Genomic DNA, 8,586 nt, shown 5'->3' with positions numbered 1-8,586 from the left:
CCTGCCATGGAGATGAAAACACTGTGTCTCGACACTGCATTGTAAGGTTTAGCTATAGCTTGTAAAAAAATTTGAATACATCAAGTGTGACACATTTCCCTAATAAAAGAAATCCTTTTGTAATGAAGAGAGGCAGCCTATTTTAGTATTTCAAATACTTGACAGGGGAGCTTCTGATTTTATTTCTGATTACCTTAATGACTTATTGTCAGTGAGGCATCACTTCATTTTTAAGAACACTGATTTTCCCCTCTCTCCAAATTTGGTTGAAACATCCTACTTTATAATGCATAAGGAAATTTCCAGATGGAAAATACCAGAGAGGAAAGCACATTATCACAGCTCACAAGTGCTGTGTACCCTTCAAAGGATTTTGAATGGTTAACAAATTGCATGTCTTCTTATGAAAACTGCCTTGGCAGCAGAAGTCTTAAAAATGGCACTGTGAAAATTATGGCATTGTTTTTAAGAAATTGTAAGTCCTTATTTGCATAATAGCCCAGCAAGTTCATCTGTTCAGATCCTGCTTGCAAGAAAACCAAGGCATTTTCTTGGTGCTCTGAGCAGTCCACAGGCACATGGGTTATGACACATGGCATAGAAGTTTTCCTGACTGCAGGATAGCTCCTGGGGCTGTAGGACTTGGCTGACTGTTATCAGAGTTACCTAGGTTTGTTCACGTTCTTCAAGTGAAGGGGGAGACAAAGGCACTCTGTACAATAGTGCTCCTGTAATCCCGTAATTCGGGTTGGTGAAATCAATTCCCTGGAGAATCTGTTTGAGAATGAAAACTCACGTAACCAACATCGGTGCCTGACAAGTGATCACTCATCTCAATTACCAAAGTGCACTTTTTGCTCTCAGCAGCACAGCAGGTTGAGTTCTGACTTACAGAAACAATTTCTCATAGTGGATCAAAAATCCATTAATCTTCATTTGGAGTATTTAATTTATTAGACAAGTTGGGCTTGCACAGTGGTACAGTAATTCCATTCTATTTCTAGCTAAAAAAAATGCAGTTAAAACCAAAAAACCCATGACATACTGGCTATTTATTATGCTAACAGAAAGTCTGGCTGAAATCTTGACAAGTCCGTAAGGAGAGGTTTGAGTTCTGCTTTCCTAATTTTGAACTGCGGCTCCCAGGGTGGGACTGAGTGATTCTCCTCAGTGATGTGCTGAAGCCAGAATTTCCACAGCTCTCTAAAATCCTGGGGTAAAGAACATAATCGAGTTAAAGTTGATTTGGTTTGGATTTCATTTATTGTAGGAATTGCAAGTCCCTTCCTGTCTCCATAGCAGCAAATATTTCAAAGGCAATATTTATAAACTTTTACTACAACTTACCTTGTTCTCTGACACAGTTGTAAGAATAGAATTACTCTTAATTTTCTACATTAGATTTACTGTCTGAGCCCAAGCTGTGGGGGACCCCAAACAACTCAATTTTATATCTCTGTTCTCAGGCAGAACAATTTTGGTTCTGCAATAAGATCAAACTCTTCACTGGGTTATTTGTAATTTGAGAATGTTCTGCCTAGGTTCTAACTTGGCTTTCTTGTTTCCAAGTTCCTTCCAGTCATGTGAAGAGGGAAGGGTTTATAAAGTGAAAGATAAGAAACAAATGTTAATTTCTGTTCATAAATTTAAGATATGCAGTTCTTGAAAATGTTTCCTCCACTTTTCCCTGTTGCTTTAGTAGTATCTTGGGGAAAATAGCTGGCTCATCTTCACACAGGAGTTATGATGATTAGCCTGACGTAGCCAGAGGACAGTTTCACTTCCCTGCTGTTTTTATTGCAACTAAGAAGCTTGGAAAAAAGCAAAAGGAAGAAGCTGCTAAAACCTGCTAAAACCACTGAAAAATGGGAAAAAAGCTAAAAAACACAGATACACAAAAGAACCCCCCAAACACAAAAAAGCTATAGATGCTCTGATAAATCTGATAGAACATGTTAAAACATGCTAAAACATCAAAAATTGCTTAAAGCACCAGAACACACCATGCACTGTACATGACTTCATAGAAGCTCAGGGCCTTCCAGCTCGTGTTAGTGTTGTACCAGAGATGTGACACACAGGAGCAGTGCTGGTCTCTGCCACACCAGACCTTGAGTCAGCTCTTATCCCTGGTTTGAGCTGGACATTCAAGAAGGCAGAGGGGTGAAGGACAAACTCTGAACTTCCAAATATGTCCCTACAACTTCTTCAAAAATTCCACCTTACTGATTAGATACTAGCTGCCTGCTTGAGATCTGTGGTGATCCAGGTCCCTCATCCCATGAAGTGCTGACATTTGGCACAGTGTGGATTAAACAGCAGGTAGTGGAGGAACTAAACAAAGCTGTCAGCTATCCCCTGAGCTATCACTATCAGCTATCCACTAAGCACATCCAACATTCTCCGAGAGATTTAAAGAATAATGACACTATTTGCCTAATTACTTGTTGCATAGTTAACTGATTGTTTTGACAGTAAAATTACTTTAATTTAGATGTCTGATCACATAGGACGTGATTTTATTTTTTTACCTCTTTTAATTCACTGCTTATTGCCCTGCCACTATTCCATTCCATGTTCCCATGGAGTTTAATCCTCATGTCTCTGAAATATTAAAACCACTTGAGGCGCAAGGTCAATGTTGCCATGCATGATGTGAATACTAATGCAGATGCTGTGCTTCATATTCCAGACTGAGGCTTCCAGGAGGAGGAGGGATCAGGAAACCTTTCAAGTGCTGCACTAACTCTGACAGCTTTATTATCATGTAAATCAAATAAGAGGAAACCAGTTTAACAAAACATCCGAGTGTGTCAGGGTTTCTTTATTATTTAGGAAATACCGCATACGAAATGGAATTTTAGTTTGTGGTCTGTGTTCACTGGATGCCCAAGTGCTGCTATACAGTGATGTGTACAGGGAGTTAACTGTTAGATAGAGCACTTGTGTGAAAGGCAGAATCTGTACACAAACCAACGTGTGCAACAGACTGTGACTTATTTCTTGGCATGTAAAATTGTGTAAGTGGAATTCGGAGTTGCCTGGCAAGGGTCAGCAGTTGCTGCTTCCAAGAGCTGCTGTTGCACTTATGTATGCACAACAGCTGAGTAGAACTCATAAATGTTTGGCTGCTTCCAAGAGCTGCTGTTGCACTTATGTATTACCACAACAGCTGAGTAGAACTCATAAATGTTTTGTGGGTCCTCATATTGTCTCACTGAACTAGAAAGACCTGGTGATAAAGGTGTTTATTTAGCATCTCTGCTCTGGAATCTGGAGGAAAGAATGAAGGTGGTGGTAAGAGAAGCAGACAGGTAATCAGGCAAAATTAATTGATGGAAGAGAGGCCAAAATCCACTTAACAATGGAGAAGGACAGATGGGTAGCAAGGGGAATTTGAAATTATAAATAAATCTGTTCTGTCTGTCCATTGTATGTTTCTCACTGCTCATCTGAGTTCCAAGAAAACACAATTCCAAGTGTGGAGACTGGCAAGATTGCAATTATTCAGAGCGCAGGAGCGAAATAATCGTGACGAGTATAATCCTGAACTGGAGCTTGCTCATTTCAATTTCTAATCAGACCTGTGCATGGCACAGAATAAATGATAATTATAAGCACTGCAGGAGCTTGTTGCTGTCATGACTGAAGTCTGATCATTGTGTATCTCTTATTTAATTAGATTTGCTTATAAATTCCACATTACATGACATTAAAGACCCAAAGTTGTTCTTTTAATCCATCAAAACTTCTTAGCCCAAACTGCTCCATCATGCTTTCTTCCCTGAAAAAACCAGCTAGTAGTTAAATCTGTTATTTTTATTGTAACAGCCTGCTCCTTTCAAACTCATTCACGCATTGAAGCCAAAGGCTGAGTATTCCATGGTGACTTAAACTTTGACTTGTTTTCATTAAGTGTAATGGGTCTGATTAGTTATTTATGGAGGCAATCTGCCACTGGTGCAGAGCATCTGAATACCTGCAACACTACAAAAATTATCAGGATTTCCAGCCTTAGGGGATGGTATTTCTGATTTCAGATTTAACAGCTCAGAGGCTGTACAGAAAACATGCATGCACAAGCGCCTCACAAGTTCTTTCCCTGCTTGAGAAAGATCTGTAGGTGGAAACTTGGGGCAAAAGAACAGTTCAGAGAACTGAATGAGGCTGAGCTCTGCTGCTGCACAGACTTGGGCCTCTGAGGTTTTTTTGGTCTGTTCTTTTTTCTCCTTTGGGTTTTTTGGGGGGTTTTTTTGGGGGGCTTTTTTTGTGTGTTCATTAACTTCAACATAGCCTGAATTTTACATAGAGAATTGAAGGGACTCAGCAGTGAAAGTGACCACTTCTTTGAGGGGTTTGTGCTTCTATGCATCGCTGACTACTAGATGCTACCATTTCTTACCTTTATGAGGAGAAGCCTTAACATCCTAGATTCCCTTTTGTTAAAAATCTGGAATTATGCCCTTAGGGGCAGTGTTGAACCAACATTTTTCTGCAAAAGAATTAATCTACCTTTTGCATATTATTGTTCTCTTTCCCCAGACTGATTTTAAGTTATTTTATTCTTCTTACAGTTTTGACATCTTTTTTCCCTAACACAAAGTGCAAACTATCAATTGATGATGTTTATATGGCTTAATAAAACTCCCTTTTTTTTTCTTTTACCAGCAGAATGTATCCTGGCACATTAACAAATTGAAATTAGTTTTATATAATGGTCACTTGTTATAAAAACTATTTCCTAATATCAATCATAGAATGGTTTGCATTGGAAGGGACCTTAAAGATCACCCAGTTTCAATCCCCTGCTATAGGCAGGAGCACTTTTTCCTAGACCAGCTTGCTCAGAGCCCCATCCAACCTGGCCTTGAACACTTCCAGGGATGGGGCATCCACAACTTCCCTGAGAAACCTGTTCCAGTGTCTCACCACCCTCACAGCAAAGAATTTCTTCCAAATATCTCATCTAAACCTACCCTCTGACAGTTTAAAAATATTCCCCTGTGTTCTGTTCCTAAGTCCAGGTCTGCAGTTCCTTACTCTGCATTTGGTGCTGTTTGTTATCAAAAGCTGTTTGATGGAAAAAGGGCTGATAAGAATTTGTGATGGTCTGTGAGAAATACAGTGGTTTCACAGGGGTCTGTCTTATTTTATGGGTTTCATATGATACATTCTCTCTTAACTACAAAGGGTCCTTCAAGTAAAAATAACCTTTGGTCTTAGAATTCATTAACACATGGCAGCACTGAGGCTGTCACATCCCTGATAGTGCTCTACATGTTCATGTTCATATTTTAATTGGCCCTAGACTGCACTGAGATACCAATTTCAGTTGGCTAAAACCAGTTTATCTATGAGATGTGAGTACAGGAGTGTGCATTCTTTTAATTAATGTGGTCTCTGTATAACTAGTGTTTATAAACCAAATAATTTGTTATATCTTGCACTCAGTTTTAAAGAAAAGCATCCTATTGAACCACTTTAATCATCTTTAATGAAGATTACTTGCATAGTTACAGTAATATATTGTCCTCTTTGTGAGCAAAATTACAATAAAATAAGGATGAGATTTTGGATGAGAAACCTGTCATTTTCAGTGAATAACAACACTAAATGACAAAATTGGATACAACTTCAGTTTCTTCTCAAACTTCACTTTCAGCTTGGCCAGATCTCTTGTACTCTTATCCAGTTAGCACTGTGGCTTTGTTAAATGTGTCCTGGTGAATTCTAGCAGCCTTACTCTTCCTTTTCTGCTTAGCTTAGCTTAGAGGCAGTTTTTCAGACCCAGTCTTTTTCCCCCCAGCATTATAGTTCATCCTTTTTCCTGTACATTTTGCTTTTTCTGATGCATGTTACTGGAGGCCGATGAGACAGCCCTTAGTCACTGGAGAAATTTGTGCTTGCAGGGTGCTGTGGCATAGCCAGAGCGAAGAACTCCCATATTCCCAGGACTGCAGGGAGATGAGTGTTGTTATTCTGCTGAAGGAGGGGAAGAGGGCAGGCCCAGCACACCCTGCTGTGTTTGACATCACGTGTGTGTGTGTCTGTGTGTGTGTGTGTGTCTGTGTGTGTGTGAAGCCATGCAGTGGGTGAGGAACAAAGCACTCCCACCAACAAAGCTGCTCTCCTGCTGGCTGTTGGGAATGTGATGCTGCAGAGCACTTGGATGCATTTCTTTATCTGGGCAAACTTGCCAGGAAAACAATGACTTTTGCACTCAGGAACTAGTGATTGTTATAATGAATTGTCTAAAAAGCACAACTAGCAAGGAAAGATTTTCTAGCTGCTTTATTTTGAGCATGCACATAGACACACACTGCCCAGATACTTCATAATTAATTAATGTTTTGTGAGTCTGAGGCTCCTTAATTAGACCAACGATTTGAAATTGCATTCAACAATGCAGGATGTAATTTATATTAGAAATGCCTGAAGTAATTATCAAGACTGGGAAAGAGGTGACCCAGACAGGATTTAACTAAAACTTGTCAGCAAAAGAAATTAAATAAATACTCAGTGTTCCTGGGAGATGAGAAAAGTGAGTCCCTGATCACTCTCTCACTGGGTGCTTTTATGCAGAACTGGTCTGTTGTGCTAATTCAAGGTTTACTTCCTGATCTTAGCACCCCCCTTTCCTTATCCTCTGTATGGTTTCAAATGGTGAAATTCTTTAACAACATACCTGGAATATTAGTGAGAATCTGTAATTTCTACATAAAAATAACTGTATCTCAGACAGGGACCTTTATATACATCTTCTAGAGGAAGCATCTACAAATCATTAACTATTTAATAAGAATTTACTCAATACATTAATCGTAATTTACTTTTGGGGTTTTTTAAACAGGCTGTCTTAGGTTATGTGATTCAAGGCTCATCTCTGTGTCACAATGAAGGATCCAAGGGCCAGCTACTGGGCCATGATGTACATGTATGTTTATGTTTTTCACTAATGGACCTTCCTCCTGATCATCCAGAGAGGGGAACAGGATGAGGCTGTTGGTGCTACCCTGTGCATGAACGAGTGTTTCTGTCTGAGGGAACATGTGTGGGTGTTTATTTATCATCTATTTGCATGAGAAAAGTTCCTGTTGTCTCCTAGTTACTCTAAGGTGAACTCTCCTGTACATCAGCTCCATTGAGTGCTGTGGGGGAGAGGAACAAGAGCTGAGGCAAATGTGTGGATAATAAAAGCAAGATACCCTTGGATCCTTCCCTTTTCCTATGGATGATCTACGCCAACAGCAGCAACCTTCAACTGGATTGCAAATACACAGTTTGCTCTATAAATATAAAAATTATTCATGATACTGCTTTCAGCTTGAGTCTTCCAGCCCAGAGAAATGAGGACATTGATGGGCATGAATAATCAGTCAGTGGTATATATCTTCGTCAGCTCAATATTTTTCAGCAATCTGGAAATTAAAATGAGGAAAAAAATTCTATGAGCATGTTTGTATTTATGCATTAATGGCTGACAGTTTTAATTATTATTTAATATTTCTGTTTAAGGCACCAGGCATTTAGTCATCTGATTGCCCAGGCTCTTCCTCAGCATTGCATCAGGTTTATGAATAACCTGTAATGACAGATGGCAAAGGGCATTTTCTGACAGCTATTGATTTCCTGGAGTTGCTGAGAGATAGAGGCAAATAGCTCCATAACCATCCATAGGACAATTATAATACTGGCTTCTCAAAATAAAATCCTGGGCTAACAACTTACTAAATTTTCCTCTTCTCCTAACATATTTTTCCTGGTTTCGCTCTTTCAGAACCTCTTGAAGCTCTATGGAATGAAAGCTGTCTGCTTTCAGGCTAGTCAGTTCAATTTGCTGTTTTAAACATGTTCCAGTAACAAAGAAAGCCATTGTCAGCTGTGGACCAACAACATTTTCCCAACATGTTGGCAAAATACTTTCCCGTGAAGAATTTCAGAGTGCTACATGAACACATTCATTTTCTGAAAAAAAATCCCAAGAGCTGGACCAGGGACCTGACTGCAGATCTGTTGCCAATATGTGCTTCTTTGCTTCTTCCTTATGGCTTTTTCAAAAATTGCAACACAGAACATTTTAGTGGAGTCCAACATCAGTAGCTTGTCTAGCAAAGTACTGTGAAAGCCACATTTTAAAGAAAATAAAACTCATCTTTCTTCTTTTAGTAATACTGTTTGGAGCATATCCTGTGACTTCCCATTGTGTGTTGTAGACTAGCCCTGCAGATCACTAGAAATTCAGTTTCAGGTCTGCAGAGCTGATGCACATCAGCATTTGCTGTTACATCTTAAATGAAACTCAAAAGACAAAATTAATCCTGCAGAAGGCAAGGCCATCAACAGCCTTATCTGCTTATTTTTAAAGAATTGGGATTTTCTGCCTTTTAGGGAAAAAGCTCAGCTCTCATAAAATGGAAAAATTGAATATAAATTTTCAACATCACTAAGTGATGCTAATTTGAAAATCTCAGTCTACATGGCTTTTGTTTTCCTTTCCTTCTTTTTTTTTTTTTTTTTTTTGGTTTTTTTTTTTTGGTTTGGTTTGGTTTTGGTTTTTTTGTTTGTTTATTTGTTTTAGTAAGAGTT

Source organism: Corvus brachyrhynchos, unplaced genomic scaffold (genome assembly GCF_000691975.1).
Source record: "Corvus brachyrhynchos isolate BGI_N302 unplaced genomic scaffold, ASM69197v1 scaffold101, whole genome shotgun sequence".
In the NCBI taxonomy this organism is placed as follows: domain Eukaryota; kingdom Metazoa; phylum Chordata; class Aves; order Passeriformes; family Corvidae; genus Corvus; species Corvus brachyrhynchos.
The sequence above is the reverse complement of the archived record's forward strand: the minus strand, read 5'-3'. Positions refer to the sequence as shown.